Below are 18,578 nucleotides of genomic sequence, written 5' to 3'. Positions count from 1 at the left end.
AAAAACGATGGATTTAGGCCCAGATCATTGTACTGGGGTGAATGTATGACATTGTTCTACATTCTGTCCATCAACTGTGTTTTTTGCAATTTTCACCCCGAGTGGGCTGGGTATGCTCAGACGTGAGTCCCAGGCTCTCCACACCACTGGAGTCAAGCTATCCAGGCTGATGAAGGCTGATAGCCAGAAACCGGTCCTTGGATGCTTGATTCCGGTCTGGGAAAGACATGGCTTGGTAGTTCGGACTGGACTGTTCCCATGAGGCATAGGGTCAGAGCTGATTTGCATATAGCCTGTGTCTAACCCAGGGTGGTGTGGATTGCAAAAAAAGATGGATTTAGGCCCAGATCATTGTACTGGGGTGAATGTATGACATTGTTCTACATTCTGTCCATCAACTGTGTTTTTTGCAATTTTCACCCCGGGTGGGCTGGGTATGCTCAGACGTGAGTCCCAGGCTCTCCACACCACTGGAGTCAAGCTATCCAGGCTGATGAAGGCTGATAGCCAGAAACTGGTCCTTGGATGCTTGATTCCGGTCTGGGACAGACATGGCTTGGTAGTTCGGACTGGACTGTTCCCATGAGGCACAGGGTCAGAGCTGATTTGCATATAGCGAGTGTCTAACCCAGGGTGGTGTGGAGTGCAAAAAAACGATGGATTTAGGCCCAGATCATTGTACTGGGGTGAATGTATGACATTGTTCTACATTCTGTCTATCAACTGTGTTTTTTGCAATTTTCACCCCGAGTGGGCTGGGTATGCTCAGACGTGAGTCCCAGGCTCTCCACACCACTGGAGTCAAGCTATCCAGGCTGATGAAGGCTGATAGCCAGAAACCGGTCCTTGGATGCTTGATTCCGGTCTGGGAAAGACATGGCTTGGTAGTTCGGACTGGACTGTTCCCATGAGGCACAGGGTCAGAGCTGATTTGCATATAGCCAGTGTCTAACCCAGGGTGGTGTGGAGTGCAAAAAAACGATGGATTTAGGCCCAGATCATTGTACTGGGGTGAATGTATGACATTGTTCTACATTCTGTCCATCAACTGTGTTTTTTGCAATTTTCACCCCGAGTGGGCTGGGTATGCTCAGACGTGAGTCCCAGGCTCTCCACACCACTGGAGTCAAGCTATCCAGGCTGATGAAGGCTGATAGCCAGAAACCGGTCCTTGGATGCTTGATTCCGGTCTGGGAAAGACATGGCTTGGTAGTTCGGACTGGACTGTTCCCATGAGGCACAGGGTCAGAGCTGATTTGCATATAGCCAGTGTCTAACCCAGGGTGGTGTGGAGTGCAAAAAAACGATGGATTTAGGCCCAGATTATTGTACTGGGGTGAATGTATGACATTGTTCTACATTCTGTCCATCAACTGTGTTTTTTGCAATTTTCACCCCGAGTGGGCTGGGTATGCTCAGACGTGAGTCCCAGGCTCTCCACACCACTGGAGTCAAGCTATCCAGGCTGATGAAGGCTGATAGCCAGAAACCGGTCCTTGGATGCTTGATTCCGGTCTGGGAAAGACATGGCTTGGTAGTTCGGACTGGACTGTTCCCATGAGGCACAGGGTCAGAGCTGATTTGCATATAGCCAGTGTCTAACCCAGGGTGGTGTGGAGTGCAAAAAAACGATGGATTTAGGCCCAGATCATTGTACTGGGGTGAATGTATGACATTGTTCTACATTCTGTCCATCAACTGTGTTTTTTGCAAATACATCAATCATGGCAGGCTTTCACATATCAGGTAAATCATTAAAATGACCGATTGAAATAGAATGCAATATGTACACAGGTAGCAAAGAATAGAAAATATATACAAGAGAGAGAAAGAGAGAGTATGGTTATGAATACCTCACCGACTGATTCTGCAACCTCCTTGCCAACTTTAGCTGGGGAAAGTCCTTTCCAACAGCCCAGGAAGGAGTTCGGTCGGGATCCAAGTTCCAGCAACAATCCACAGCAATACTTAGATTCTGTGGTGAACTTCCACCTGGCCCACGAAGGCTTCCAGCTTTAATACCATTATTCAACGTGGGACGAAGCTTCTAGAAAACCCTGCCTGCCAAAGCCTCTGTATTTTGACTCAGAGACAAAGTTGTACATTCTACAGATAATATCCAGTTCACTCTAGTCGGTGAAGAGCGAAAAATAAGTGAGGAGCAAAAAACATGTCCTCTCCACTTTTGCAGCTACGTGCGAGCACAGAACATGGCGTAAAATGGAGTCAGTTATGCAAGCACTGCCATGCACACAGAAAAGCTTAAAGCAAGGTAGAGTTAGGAAGTTAGATGACATGAAGCCATGTCAAATCCAATAGTAAGCACTGCCGTGAAGCAAAGTAAAGTCATGAGGCCATGTCAAAGCTAATAGTAACAACTTAAAATATAATGTACTGTTCTACTCTGCAACAGCTCCTACTGATACAGGGCCGTCCTACATTAAGGCTAGGATAAAATAACACACTAAAGTCAGTTTAAGATGGTGGTAGTCGACTGTCATCATGGGGTGCTCAACCACAAAAGTGGCTCTTTTACTTCAGTTCTGAAAACCAACAAAATAGAATCTGATTCCTGTTTCATTATTCCTAGCCTTAGTATTCAGGCATCTGGCCTGCTTTGAAGACTTACATTTTTTCAAAGTAAACAATGTTGACTCTACAACAACAGCATCATAGGGGAGTCGAGAAGCAGTGGCTGGATTTGGATTTATGGGACTGTCAGGCATGGGTAGATCATCCAGCCCTGTTTTTTCTGTCCATTCTGTGACCCTCAGGTCTATATATGTAAAAACATAAGCGTAATTACCAGAATACAAAGACTAAATCCAGGAAATAGCTACTTACACATGTGTGAGAGCAGCAGCCATTACTGAGTTTTTAAACCACATACTGTGCATGCCGGCCCTTTTCAGTTGTGTGTTACTTTATCTACCTCATTTACATCACCTTAGTACTACATCGTTACCTGCACTACATCACTTACCATTACACCATTCAATTAAGTATAGTATTGTTTTTATAATTTTATTGACTACCACTACACCATCCCTATCTTTTTTATTAAAGGTTGTTCAAAATGTAAAAAATGTTTTTTTAATTGCTTTCATTTTTTTTGTTTAAGGTTACATTTGCTAATGTAGGTAAACCAGACTTACTTTAATGTAGCCATATCTACATATCTGTATATAGCTATGTGTACATATGAAAAAATAGTGTTATGGTTCTGGCTTAACCACATAAAACCATAGAAATTTGCCTGTTATGGTTCATGCTGCAAACCACAACTCACATATTCCTGTTGCATTGCGAACAACATTACATATGATATCATAAGTGGTAACATTGATTACATTACTTATGACATCACTTCTTAAAACAACTTGTGCCACTCCCTGTGCTATGCATGACATCACACATGACATCATTGATGTATGTATGTATATGGTATTTCTATAGCGAAAATCTAGCCAAAAGGCAGCTGCACAGAGCACTGTACACGGCCAAAGACAAGCATAAAGTCAATGAGTATTTGGAAAGTAAGCTGGGTTGCGGACGGTTAATGCACCGTGATAAATGATCTTGAGTTGATGATATCAACACAGTGATCTTTCAGGAGGAAGCCCCCTTCCGGTTGTCTAGCCTTTATATCACTCTACTCTTGGACGTGGATCCCACATTAAACATCCTGGTCCAACCTCCTGCATGGACCCCTAATGAAGCTATCCCAATCCAAATGGAGAAAGTGCTTTTGCAATCAGAACACACTGGCAGTTCGCCCTCCATAACAGGTCTTACACCCAAACCTAATGTAGATATCCCCAAGCATTTGGAGACCAGGCATTATGACTTTATGGGCGGTTCCTCCTCTATAACTGATCATACGCCCTCATCTACTACCTACTTTTCCAACTCAGTCTGGAGCACTCATCTTAGTGAGTTAGCCACTGGTCTATCCCATCTCATGGATGAAATGCATAACCTTTCCATTATCACTAAAAAAACTTCTTATCTTACAAAGAGCCACAAATGACACTGTGAATCAAATCAGTCTCCAAATGAGAAACTCCACCCCCACAAAGGATCATTCTGAGAACACTAGTCAGTACAACCAAATCAAAGTCCAATACACTAGTCACATACCCAGGTTCACACTCCCTAATAACACTAATCCGGGTTGTTTACCCTCCCCTTCATGGCCTAGGAGGTCATGTGATGAACTATCAGATAGTGACATAGACAACCTCCTCTCATCCTAAGCCAGGGATTTTGACAAAAGGAAGTCTCAAAGTGACATCACTCAAACCATTGTTACCAATCCCTAATCCCCTTAGAGAACCGACTCTCAACAACAGATTTATAAACAGAGATAACCACACAAATATCAACCTACCTTAACCATTCTATGAACAAGTTGAAGTGTGGGCTCATTAATTGCAGATCTGCTAGCAAACATGCTACGGATATATTCAATCTCATTCTCGATTTAGAAATAATGGTCCTCACAGAAACCTGGTTAAATAGCTCCTCCTCACCCATCCTCTACTTACTTGTTCCTCCTTCCCATGACCTAATACGATTAGATAGAATCGGGAAACTAGGGGGAGAGGTAGCCTGCATTTATTGTAACTCAATATCAGTCAAGCAAGCGGACTCTATTGGGCTTATCTTACTGTGATTATCTATGCATTAATATTTCCAATGCTAAGCGCATCGCCAGCAAGCTACACATGTTCTACCACCCCCCAGGCGATAACTTGATTTGTATTGATGAGATAATGGAGATCATGGCATCTAATGCCAACTCACAAGTTCATCATATCTTCTTGGGTGACTTTAACCTCCATTGGAACAACACAAACAATCATATTGTAGGCTGTCTTAAAGAGTTTCTGTCAGTACAGGAGCTATCTCAATTCTGTGACAGCCCAACTCATAACAAGGGAGAGACATTGGACCTCATCATTGCTATAACCAAACATCATCTTACTAGAATCCATCACCCCTTGCGATTGGTCTGATCATTACTGCATCCTCTTCCCCATCAATAGCGAAGCTATCCAAAAAAGGGGCCGACCATCAAAAACAAGGCAATGGAAAAGGAACTTACGAAATATCAACTCCATCACCTTGGTAAACCGTTGTAACTCCGCTCTGACCCCCATGATGGACATGACTGATGTACATGACCTCACAACCTTCTACAATGCCTCGTTGCTCAAAATACTGGACTCCACAGCGCCCCTCCAGGAAAAAAACATCTCCTCTAAGATTTCCAAACCATGGTTCAACGAGGGATTGAACGCAGAGCGTAGACACCTAAGAGCTGCAGAGCGTCTATGGAAATCGGCTCCTATCACTGATAACCTTGAGCACCTCATAAGGTTAAGGAATTCTTACAATAGGAAGATCCTTAAGGCAAAGGCAGACTTTTTTAGAACTCAGCGAACTAAGCTAGCAGCCGGCCCAAAAAACTCTTTGAAATCGTCAAGCATCAATCATGCAATACAACTAACTCTATGGAATTAAACAACCTGGCCACATCTACCTGCGAGGTGCTTGCCAATTTCTTCCACGAAAAGACTAAGTCCATCAAGCTTGACATACAATCCAAGATGGCGCTACCGCAAACTATGGGCCAAAATTCTAACTGTGGCGATTTTTTCAAAGTACTTTTCAATAATCCAGGGGAAGTCACAAAAACAATGCTTCTTGGCACACCTTCTCGCCAATCTCCCAACAAATTATCGACAACACTCTACAAGCAATCAACCCCTCCAATCATTTCTCTGACCGCCCGCCTCCCGCCTTGTTCAAAACTTTAAAATCATTATTCCTACCACTATGGGCTAAAATTGTAAACACCTCCCTGAGTCAAGGTTTCATTCCGGACTGCCTTAAAATAGGGCATGAGTCCCTTGCTCATTGCACCATCAGGATTCAAGCAAGCCGGGCCGAAGACGGCTGTAATGCCAGAAACCGGTCCCCGGAAGCTTGTTTCCTTCCCAGTGTAAGAATTGGCTTTTGTAGTTTGGTTTGCCCTGTTCCCATCATGCACTGGGACAGGAACAGACTAATTTGCATACAGCCAGGTTCTGAAACTGGGATGGTGCAATGAGCTAAAAAACGGTGTTGGATCTAGCCCTGATCTTTTGACTGGGTGAGAGTATTCTGTTTAATTCAGAGACTCTGTCCCTCACCACCCCTTGTTGTAAATATTAAAATAGGGCAGGTCACACCTATACCTAAGAAAGCTGACGCCGCTCCATCTGATCTAAACAACTACTGGCCTATAACCAATATCCCCACTTTGGCGAAACTATTGGAGAAATGTTTACAAATTCAATTATGCAACCACATTGAGAATTATAACCTCTTAGATATTCACCAATTGGGATTCCACCAAGGACACAGCACAGAATCTGCACTCACACATATTATGGACGACATCCTAAAAATACTTGATTGCAATGAATCATGCCTATTGATACTTCTTGATCTGTCCTCCGCCTTCGATACGGTCAAGCATGACAATCTTCTGTCCCTATTGGAACGAAGATTGGGGCTCTCGGGCACAGTGCTGCAATGGTTTGCCTCCTTCCTGAATAACAGAACTCAAAGATTCAAGATGAGGAATTCACTCTCGCAACCCTTTATGGTCACCCTGGGTGTTCCTCAGGGATCTTCTCTATCACTCATTCTTTTTAACCTCCTAATGGAGCCTTTGGCAAATGCACTGAAATCTGCGAACATTCTGTATCGATTGTACGCGGATGACACCCAACTGTATCTGAAAATCACCTCACCAGAAGATTTAATTGCCCTCAACACTATTCTACTGAACACACAAAGCTGGCTCACTAACAACCACCTCATGCTGAATACCAAAAAAACTGAATATTCTCATTTCGCCACCGAGCCACACACCAAAGCTAGACTTATGGTTAAAACACCTAACCTCCTTTGACTGTGTCACCCCCATCGTTAATTCAGCAAAATCGCTAGGAATCACCATAGACAAACATTTGAATATGCAGTCGCACATCTCTATTGCCTCCAAAGGAGCGAATTACAAACTGAGTACATTAAGGAAACTCAAACCCCTCCTCCCTCAGGCTGATCTAAAAATGGCAGTACAAGCCCTAGTGCTAACCAGTTTAGACTACGGAAGTAACACCCTCTGTGATCTTCCTAAAAACAAGCTGGCTCCGCTAAGAGCAGCACAAGCCTGAATGCTATAGCTAGACTGGTATCAGAAACTAAAAGAAATTGTCACATCTCTCAAACCTTGAACGCCCTGAATTGGTTGCCCTACGAGGCAAGAATACATCTTAAAATGGCCTGCATGACACAAAAAGCAATTTACAACAATACACCCAGTTACCTGGCTCTAAAGTTGGAAAGGTCTGGAGGCTGCAGACGACTTCGAAGTGCGAGCACTTTCCTTCTGAAACCTCAATCTTTCCATAAGAAGAGAATTGGTTGTAGAGCTTTCTCAGGGATTGCACCAAGGATATGGAACTCCTTACCTCAGTAGTTCGTGGAATCACTTCCTTTACCGCTTTCAAAAAAGAAGTAAAAATACTACTAATGAACAAATACTTGCCATAAGCTTGATTTCTAGGATGTCACTGACTCATCTTTATGATCGAAATAATATTGCCTATCTCAGGTGGAATGTTCTTTAACTGTATATTGTACTACATCCTGCAGTTTCATGGTCTTCTATGTTTGTGATAAAGTGAACACAGAGAGGTAAAAGGAGGGTGAAAGTTCTCAGAAAAAAGAATGAGTAGGAGCAGAAGACATAAGCAGAAGGGGAAGGAGAAAGTTGGAGGGAAAGTTGAGGTTGAGACTTTGAGAAGGGACTTTAAGTGTTGAAAGAAGAGCTGGAATCAAAGGGGGATGGAAGTCAAAGAGATCAGATTAGAGTACAGGATAGGAGAGAACAAGTTAAGTAGGGTGAAATTTGAAGTTCGAAAAGAGAGACAAATCTTGAAGAAAGGGCTATGGAGAAATGGGAGAAGACATGGTGAAGAGTGAGCGAGTGAGGGCAGAAAGAATTGGAAAGGGAGACATAACGGGGCGATTTGAAGAGGGGAAGGAAGGATCAAGCACATATGGTAAAACATGGCTATGAAGGAGTAAACAAGAAAAGGATGGGGAGGTTGAGGAAGGTGGTGTGAGAGTCAGAGTGACCATGTGCAGAAGACAGAAGAAGTTGAAGATAGGGATAGAGTATAAAGGTAGATGCAATGGGCATGAAATGTGCGATGGATGTGGACAGAAATGGATCATATCCTATGGCAGAGAGATACTGAATCTAAAGATGACACACTTAAAGAATTTAATGAGAGAAAGTTTTAAAAAAGGGGGTGCTTGTACCTTAGTGGTTTTTGAGCACAGTTGAGTAGCTCCTCGAAGCGGACCTGGCACCTACGATTAAGTAGTGAGAGCTTGGATTAGTGTAGCTGTATCCCAGGAACACTAGGGGTACAACTCGATGTGAATGAGATTCTGTGAATGAGATTCTGAAGAGATAATTGTATTAGGATGTTACTGTGTGGTTCTACAAGAAAGAGATAGCTGGACCATTTTTGGAAAACCTGCAGTTCTTTAGATAACATGTTCTTGTAGGATTTGGAATGATGGCAAACAAGTGTCCATTTCATCAACGGCAAAGCTCCTCAGAGTGAGAATGCAGGTATTATTTTGACAAAGACGCAGTCTTGAGAATCAGCTGCCCTGGTCTATGAGAAAGGATGGCAGGATAAGCGCGGCATGTTATGGAAATGTACTTGAATGAGCATGTGACAGCAGACAGCCTAGCTGGTTCTTGAAGCAGAGGATTCTCAAATGGGGAGTTAGTAGTGTTTTGTCTATATAACTGCACTGCATACATGTCATTGTACTTGGAACTGACCTGCTGCAAGGGTGCGGTCTGCTTAAGTTTTATTTGCTCATTATTTGCATGCTGGAACATCTACTCTAGAGGTTGGTTTAATTCTTTGCGTTGCAAGTTCTCAAACAATAACCTCTGTCTCCAAAATGACTCTGTGTCTAGGCTCTAAGATTCAAACTATTATTGCCGAACTGGGTCAAAGTGTTTGGCAACAGGCACATATGCTGAACTGATATTTAACCTTGTTTATACCTGACTTTTAACTCAAAGTACCATCCCTCACATGTCTGAGACAGTGGTGGGGGAAGGATTGGGTTCAAAGTGCCCTTAATAATCTATAAAAGAAAATCTCTAGGTGGGCGGACCCCGTACAAAATGCTCTTTGGTATCAAGATGTCTGTTCCAGACCTTGACGGTCTAGATGTTGTGGCGGCTACTGCAACATTTGACGTAGATAATAACTGTACTGGTTTACAGGATCTACAAAAGTGTTGTGATACACTGGCAAAATACCATTTGCCATCGGCTATGCCTGAAGAAGCAAAGGTTTTGATTCCTGTTTCGGGCTGGCTACCTACAGTTGGTGATCTGGTTCATGAAAAGGTGGCAATCAAGAAAGAATTTGGTCCATCCTACCGTGCTCCTGTGCCTGTGCTTGGTCTTCAGGGTGCCCAAACTGTGATTTTACCTTCGCTACCTGGTTACAAAGATAATCGCTTCATTTCAATTGACCATGTCAAGTTACACCATATTGCTGATACTGAATAGTATGCCTCGGGGTGTACCAGTAAGGGATATTTCTTTACAGCCTGTGAACTCGTTTTTTTCTGATTCTACCTGGCTGCCAGAGGGGGATGTTGAGCCTTCAGTTGACCTTCTATCAGTTTTACCTTCTACGCACTCTGCAATGGGAATCGTTTATTCTGATCCACCTCTTGAGTCCCCTGAGAGAGTGCACGCCTCACGTTCAAATCCAGATCTCAGCCTCCGTTATTTCAGCTCAGTTCTTCTGGTTACTATATCGATCAAGACAATTTTTCATTGGACACTTCTTCTCAGTCTTCAGTTATATCTACACCAGCAGCAAGGATTTGCGTGTTCATATCTTGGTTAAAATGCACTTATCTGGTCCCACCATGGGACGTATGTCTGTATCGTGTTTTCCGTGGTATTTCTGTTCATGTGGATTGAATTTGTGACCGTTTTTTCTTTTGATTAATGGCCACTACCTCCAAGTACATTCTGCTGCAGAACTTGCCGACAGAGTATTGGCTCCACATTCACCATCGCATTAAATGAGAAGAGACCAGTCCCTTGTGAACATTTCACCGGTCCCTGCTACTGATGGAATTGTATGGGATAAAGTACCATTCGATGTATTCGGCCCTATGGAGACCTTGCAGATTCCATATGTGTTTTGTGTTTCTATGGGTGATGTGATAATACCTTGGGTGAAATCAGATGATCAGATGATTGGGATGTAAAGGCTGTTAATTTCATGTTTTCGAACTGCAATATTACACTGTTTTTGATGCTGAAGATTTATATTTGAATTCTGCTAACTATGCAAATTTATTCTGTTAGCATCATTATGGTCATCACTTTTGGCAAGCGGACACCGTGTCCGCTTTAACTATACTCAATGGGAACATTTCCCGATTCCATCCCAGGGTAGTTCCAACATACAAAAAATTAAGTACACCTATTTCACTGGTTATAATCTTTCGGATCCGGTATCCTATTATTTTAAGTTGACTTCAAATCCTTCAAAAAAATATATGCTCACTCAGACCAAGTACATTTATGCATCTCATTTCATTGACAACTTAGCATTAAAAGGATACGATTATTGGAAAGACTACATTGATTTGAAGTCGGTATTGGGTACAAGATCCGGGTAGGTCCAAGGTGTCGAATCATTATTCCGTGCATGTTTGATATCTGCTCAAATTATTTTTCTTAATGAAGCAGTCCAACAGAATACTTGTCTGGGGTTGGCTAAGATGAAAGAATTTAATATTCCTACTTTTCCTTCCTTGGCCCTTTTTGACAATTGGCAATCCTATACCAACTATGCTGTGGACCAACTCAATAGTATGATACAAAATGGTACATATAACTCCACTGCTGTATCCCCATCTGGATGGTCATTGCGGCCTCTGAACATGAATGTTTGTCATTCTTGTTTTGTGAACACAATTTCAGGATTTACGATACATAGACCTGTACTACATTACCCACTTCCACACACTGTTACCACTTATTGTGTAGGTAAATTGTGTCAACAATGGTTAGAACATTCAACATTCTTCCATGAAACAGCATCTTTCTCTCCTATTGGATGACATAAACCTTTCTTATTTCCTATTAGGTCCCAAATCCCCTCGTGCCAAACGATATGTTTATGCAGCATATAATGAGTTTTGGAAATTGTCGCAAAAGGAAGCTGCTGTGCGTTTACATCAAATCGATAAAGACAATTTAGACAAAGTGCTTGCTGTTGTCGACAACATCATTAATACATTATCATCTCCTATTAACACTCTAGATAACAATGTTTCTTCTGTCATTGATATTGTACAAAATGAAGTGTCTAAATTGTATTATGGTCAATATATACTTAGATCAGTTATGCAATTTGGTTGGGTACTACAGGCACACAAAAATAGGCGCTTACCTTGCGATTACTTAAATTGTAGCGAGTTGTTCTTACCCTTCAATTTAACATTTAAACACCAGTTAATGGCAATGAAGGATGCGACTTATACCATGCTGCATATAGAAAAACTTGAACAGCTTCTATTCACTGTAGCAGAGACTATTTCGGCAGTATGGTAATACACGGGGTTATCTCAGTGCCCATCTCGATGTTTCAATTTACTGCCTGCATGAAACACTGTCCTATATATAGATATGAACCCCCTTGGGAGCAGTTACATTATTGAGTTATGGTCCCTGCCTTTTACATATCGTTGTCAACGGGCTGAGAGAGGTTTTTCTAATGGGAGAAATGTGTGACTTGACTGATTGCAATTCCCATTGTCTGTCAACAAGTAAAAATCAAAGCAAAACGAAAGGGGATGATGGATTGATGTTGAACATTGCAAGCACTCACCCCCAGTCAACTGATATGGGTTTAATCCATCATCATTCTTTAGCCCAGTCCGCCACCCCAGTTCAGACATGGCCATATGCAAATCATTTTGACCCAGTGCCTCATGGGAACAGTCCAGCCCAAACTACCAAGTAAATATCCACAGAACCTGTAATGTTTCTGCCCCTAATCTGGCTTGTTATTTGAAAGGAACTCCGGTTCCCGCTATTATTCCCACCCTCACATTGCATTCAAACTGTAGTTATCTTGTTCCCAATAATCACGACTGCTGTGGTCTGCGGGTGGGAATCGCGTATGTAGTGTCTGTTTCCCAGTTGGTTACTTGTTGCAACAACGTCCTGTTTGCCCCTCCACATGGGAGTGTAGATAGTTTGTTGCGGCCTTCCATTCCAACCCTGAAAACAGATTTCAATAAACTAAGCAGACTCAAAGTGCTATTTTCCAACAAGAAGTGGCTCTCACTTCAGCTTCTGAGACCTTCGAATTGCAGGTGGCTAGAACATCTAGTGATATACAATCATTACTGAATAAATATATCCCCCTGCATTACGGGGAATTGATACATCAAATATTTAATGCGTCTGATACCAGGACCCTGTCACACTTTTTAAAACTTGTGGGCTCTGGCCTTGTGACTTCTTTTTAAACTGCTTTCAGAGTAATTCCGGCTTTTATACATTCCAATTTTTTTCAGCGTATGTGGTGGGTTACCACTGCTGCTCTTCTGGATTTGGGGGATTGTCGTGCTGGTCCTATCCCGCAATTGCTGCTCTGTCTGTGGTCCTACCCGGACAGGCATCACTGCAGCTGTACTGTGAGTGGATGCTACCATTTCTTGGAATGAAGCCTTTAGATGCTCTAGTTATATATATATATATATATATATATATATATATATATATATATATATATATACATACATATATATAGATATAGAGATTCTTGAGTGTCGTTCCTCAATCCCGCTGTGTGGAAGACGCCAGTACAGAGTTCAACACCAGGTACAGTGACCAGCATTGGCATACAATAATGCTCTCCAATCTGCCATTTATTGTTCCCTTCCTGTTGAGGTGCTTACTTTTAATACTTTTTCACTTCAATCCTAGGTGCACTACACAACCCGCCCCCCCCCCCCACCACCCCCACCACCCTCCACAGTCCTAATGAAGACCCCTTCGTAAGGTGCTACTAAACCTACATATATTTGGGGTCGAAACATCAACACTTCTCTCTGAGCCAGCCATAAACAACAGAGATTGCTCCACTGTGTTTTTTCATCTTTTAGGCTTGGCTAGGATAAATCATGTATATAATGGTGCATTAATGGCGATATAATTCAGCTTCAGATTTTTTTGCTGACAACTGCGATTTAATTGTTTTCACAATTACCTTTGCTCACATCACTTAACCCTCACAAAATCACTTCTTTTATGACCCCTTCTTTTCCCTGTCACTCCGGGCACTTTTTGTATGAATTTTGATTTTGTACTATATGCATTTGAGAACATGACGGTGTGAATAAATAACACTGTTCAATCTTCCATTTTAATGTATTGCTTTTCTAAACCTGTGTGAATATACAATATAAGCTTTATGTGCTTTGTGGCAAATTATTGTGTACTATGACCATCCCCCACAGAAATGTTTAGATGCTCTAGACGCAGATTTTTTTCTGACCTTCCAATATGCTTGCTTCACCTCTGTGCAACCTGTGTTTCATTGTATCCGGTGCCCCTTTCAGCAGCCCTGTATGTCTGCCTGGCCACCCCATCTCAGGATGCCCTGGATTTCGAACTGTTGATGGGTCCTTAGTGGTACATAACCAGAACTGTTCCTTGGCTATGCGGCTTGTATACAACCCAGCATTGGGGCCACTTGCCGGAGGTAGTCCTTGTGCAACTGCACCGGGACTCACGGATCTCAGTTTCATTGGAATTCACACAGGTTTTCCGTGGATGGTTCTTTCAACAACTGGAAAAGAGGAGCATGTTTGCTCTTTTGACCTGCTCAATTGGATGGCAGTAATTGCCAATTTAGATGGTTCAGATATGTTAATGGAATTGATATCATTCCATTTTCATCCTACATCTTGGCTCACTGCGATACGCTGTAATTGTATATATTTTTGTGCACCAAAATTTCTAGCACATTCAACAAATGCACAAATTTCTGGAGACAATCTTGCCCTGCAACTGCTTACACACTTTGGTTCTGCCTACTGTTTGGCTTCTGTCATCATTTAGTGCTACTGTCCTGACCAAGGGGAGGGTGTCATAAGTCCTGTGCAGGCCCATTGTCGTTTTCCCTATGTTAGCCTGAGCATGTTGCAGACTCTCCTCTGCTTTGCACACGTTACCTTACAGATATAGTTTGCTTTATGCCACAATGAACTTTCACACAAAACATGCTGTTGTTTGGCGCTCTTTTCTTTTCCTGGGATTTAGTATGAACATGTAGACAAGGTCAAACAACAATGCCCCTTGTTATTCTGTTCTGGTCAGGCCCTAGCACCTAGACAAAACAAGCAAATGCAGCTGTTGTTTGGGAACACATACTTTACGTCATTTAGGTATGCACAGATAGGTAACACACACTTGGAGAGGGATTTTTCAGGGAAAAGATTGTGACAACGTCTGGGATGTAGAGCTTGCATCTGTGTATACTGAAGTATGCTGCTAACACCTAGATATCTTCTGAAATATTATATATATATATATATATATATATATATATATATATATATATATATATATATATATATTCGATCCATCACCCCCTCCGACGGCGAGAGTGAAGAGGCCAACACAGGAGAGTAGGTGGAAACAGCGTTTATTCCATTCGAGCAGGTAGTAGATTCCTGTGTCACCCGCTATAGTGCGAATGCATTTCGGCTTCAAATTAGCCTTCGTCAGCGCCACGGGTGTAGCTGCTTCCGGTGGTGGCACTTTCACTGATACAAATATCACGCCCCACCTTGTTAGTCCAGCCTAGCCCCGCCCCTTCTGGCCCAAATACCAATCGCAATTGACCTTGGTAAGTCGCATCATGTACCGAGACTACCAGTCCCAGAATGCAGTTAATATGTTCATTTCTCGTAATGGTTGCGTGGGGATGGGAAAATGCTGTGATGGTAAAGTACAGTCTCCACACTCTGCCGCCGTAGAACAAACCGTTCCCTCCTGTCTCCAACCGTCTCAACCTCCACGTGTCTGGTATCCTTTTAAAGCGGGGACAGGATGAAATGCTATCCTGCCCAACGCGAAGCCACAAAGTCTTCTTACACCGCTGCAATTTCTCCCAGGTTAGGAGGTGGGTTCTGACTTATCCCGGTACCCCAGGTAAATCCAAAAACGCCACCGAAGCAGCACCCAGTAGGTCAGAACCAACTTTGTGAGACGGGGGTCCCTTTGCACGGTACTGGAATCCGTGCTTTTTTGTAAATTCGATCCATCACCCCCTCCGACGGCGAGAGTGAAGAGGCCAACACAGGAGAGTAGGTGGAAACAGCGTTTATTCCATTCGAGCAGGTAGTAGATTCCTGTGTCACCCGCTATAGTGCGAATGCATATATATATACATTTTGCTTCTGTGAAGAGGAGGGAGGTTAGGCTACCCTGTTGTTTATAATGACAGCCCTTTTTATGACTTACGGACTACTAGCTATGCTGACCATCTTTGGGTTAGGCATTTTCCTACTTGTTGTGCACGTATAATGCACACTAGAGCAGGATAGTTAAAATAAACATTTTAAACTTTACTTGTTTTTCTGTCACAACGTATTGTGGACAAGTACGAGTGTGTGAGTGAAAAGATGTGTTCTGCCACCGCGATTCCTGAGAGAGAGTCAGGAGTGTTGGGTTCTGGGGTGTCTAATCACTTGTTCCTCTTTGAGTGAGTAGGAGGGCTAATGAGACACTATAACTAGTTGGTTCTGGGCTCATGAGTACTCAGGTGGTAGGATGCCCTAGTCCCTGCCTACTTAGGTCCCATAATCCCAAGCATAGTTCTGTGACTCCGCAGAATCCCTTAAACAAGGAGCGGGCAATGCTAGTACTAGCACCCCTCCACCCCCCTTTTTAAGGCTGCAAATCCCTATGACTAGCGTTGTAGTCAAGTGGGAGGCAGGGAGCTGAGGACTTTGTGAGTCCAATTCTTTAGGATGGTCATCAGAAAGCAGAAGTTGCAGGGCCTAGGGATGATGAGGGCAGCCGGCGGCAGTCTACGCAGGGAGATATTAGAGCAGGGCCCCATTTTGGACCAGCAGAGGCCCTCCGGAGACTTAACCATGGCAAGGAGTTCTGCTGTGTGTGGATGGGTCCCTGTGGCCATCTCATGACCTAGGTTGGGTTGTCATGGGCTTTTGGATGATAATATGGAGCTCTGACAGGGTCTGAGGCAACATGAGGAGGCGGATGGGCTATAAGTAGTGCAGGGGGCCCTAGAAGGGCTGCAGGTGAGGAACGGGAGCAAATAAGTCTGTACAGGCGGTGGAGCACAAGGGGGCTCCCAGACCAATGGTGGCTTGGATCAGGAGCTGGCAGTGCCCAACGAGGGGCACCCTAGAGGGGTTTGGTAAAGAGCCACAGGATGCTTTGGCTATGGATGGGCACCTATTGAGTGCAGATGATAATGATGGCTGGGGTGATCAGACCTAAAAGAGTATCTGACTCCTCTACTCCTAAAGAGAGGTGTCAGATACTAGCCTGCAGCACCTTAGGGCAGCAATGGCCATTCTCCAGGAGGGAAACAGGTGGAGGGTGAACCCTCTGACCGTGGGGAGGTAGCCCGGGCAGGCAAGGGAACATCCCTGCCCGGGCTACCTCCATGAACCGGATCAGCATCTGGAAGGGGGCAAGCAGACAAGGAGAGAAAACAGTTGCCTCCCCTGGGGAGACGGGCCAGGAGGCAAGCACAATTAGAACTAGGCAGATGCATGGGGGGGAGGCAGGTAGAATTGGGAGGTCCAGGACAGAGGAGGTCTGTGTGAAGCGGGATCATTGATGGTGCAGTGCAGTGGCAGGGCTCAACAAAAGTTAGACTGTGTCTCAGACAGTGGTTGTCAATGTGGCAGGGGGAAAGGTGCATCTGTGACAGGTTGGGCAGAAGGGGAGTAGTGAGGTGGAGGTCATCCCAGTGGGAAGCCCCACGGGGCTGCATCAACGACAAAGGGAAGTGATGTGGTACTGCCTTATATGGACGTTTGCGATACAGGCACTTGATACAGGCAACCAAGGACAAGATTTGGACCAATAAGTCTGAGGGGTTGAAATTGCTGCATAGGGAGACAGTAATCAAAGAAGGCTCTAAAGCAGAAAAAAGGGAGCTGACTAAGAGACCTAAGCTACCCGTAACATTTATTTTTTTTAAAACCATTTTTATTTGCATTTTATTGTGGTACAACATTACACCCATATCATCCTCGGTCTCCACTCCCGCCCCCTCAACCCCCTACCCCCCCAGTATCTCAGCAGAAATTCCATCCAGTTCAAACCCCCGATAAATTGTCTGGTTAGATCCGTGGCAGTTTGCTTGCCTCATTTCCTGATTATCCTCGATTGAGATCCGTGTTCCCTTGTATCTCTGTCTACCTTAAATCCCATCCTATAACCCCCCATCCAGCCCATGGTATCTTCTCCACTTCCCCCATACTCTGCCAAATTTCTTGGGGCAACCTCTCGCCTTATATGTGACCCTTTCCGCTGCCATATAGACATCCAGCCCTCGTCTCCACTCCCCCAGTTGTGGCGGTGCATCCATTCCCCAGTACTTAGCTACATCCCTTTTTGCTATCACTAGGGCTAAGACCAGAAAGATCAGTAGGGGACGGGCGAGGTCCACATCATTTGTCATTCCTAGAAGGACCACTTTAGGGTCCAGTTGTAATGGGGCCTCAAGAACCTCACCCAACTCCTTCAACACCTCTTGGCAATATCTCTGTGTCGTAGGGCATAAACAAATGATATGGTAGAAGTCCCCTTCAGCGCTACCACATCTCAGACATCTTGTGTCACAAATCCTACCCATCTTGTGTAGTCTTACCCTATCATAGTACGTTCTGTGTAGCACATTGTATTGTATAAGTCTTAGCCTGGACTTTATAGCTACTTCTCTAGGATGCATTAGTACCATGTCCCTGTCTACCGTATCCATTTCTCCCACTTCGTTCTCCCACTTCCTCCTAAGGTCGCCCAGGTTGTCCGCCATGTTATTCATCAATGTTTAATACGTGAGGGAAACTACCTTTTCTTGGATTCGTTCCTGCAGCAGTCTGCCCTCCAAGGGAGCATATCCTGGGAGTGTGTCTAATTGGATTTTTTCTGCACTACATGCGTTTCGTAGTTGTGCATATTTAAAAATCTGCATAATATGTAGGCCAAATTCCATCTTCAGCGCAGCGAAGGATTTCAACTCCCCATAGCTATTATGTCACCTATATTTGAGATCCCTATATCATCCCATCTCTGGAAGCCCTTTAATTTATTCAGTTCTGTCAACCTCTTACATTGCCAGATCGGTGTCTGGCAGGTAAGTTTTTTCTTCCACCCCGTGCGCACCGTCGCTTTG

Source organism: Lissotriton helveticus, chromosome 7, assembly GCF_964261635.1.
Source record: "Lissotriton helveticus chromosome 7, aLisHel1.1, whole genome shotgun sequence".
In the NCBI taxonomy this organism is placed as follows: domain Eukaryota; kingdom Metazoa; phylum Chordata; class Amphibia; order Caudata; family Salamandridae; genus Lissotriton; species Lissotriton helveticus.
Note: the sequence above shows the minus strand (reverse complement) of the source record.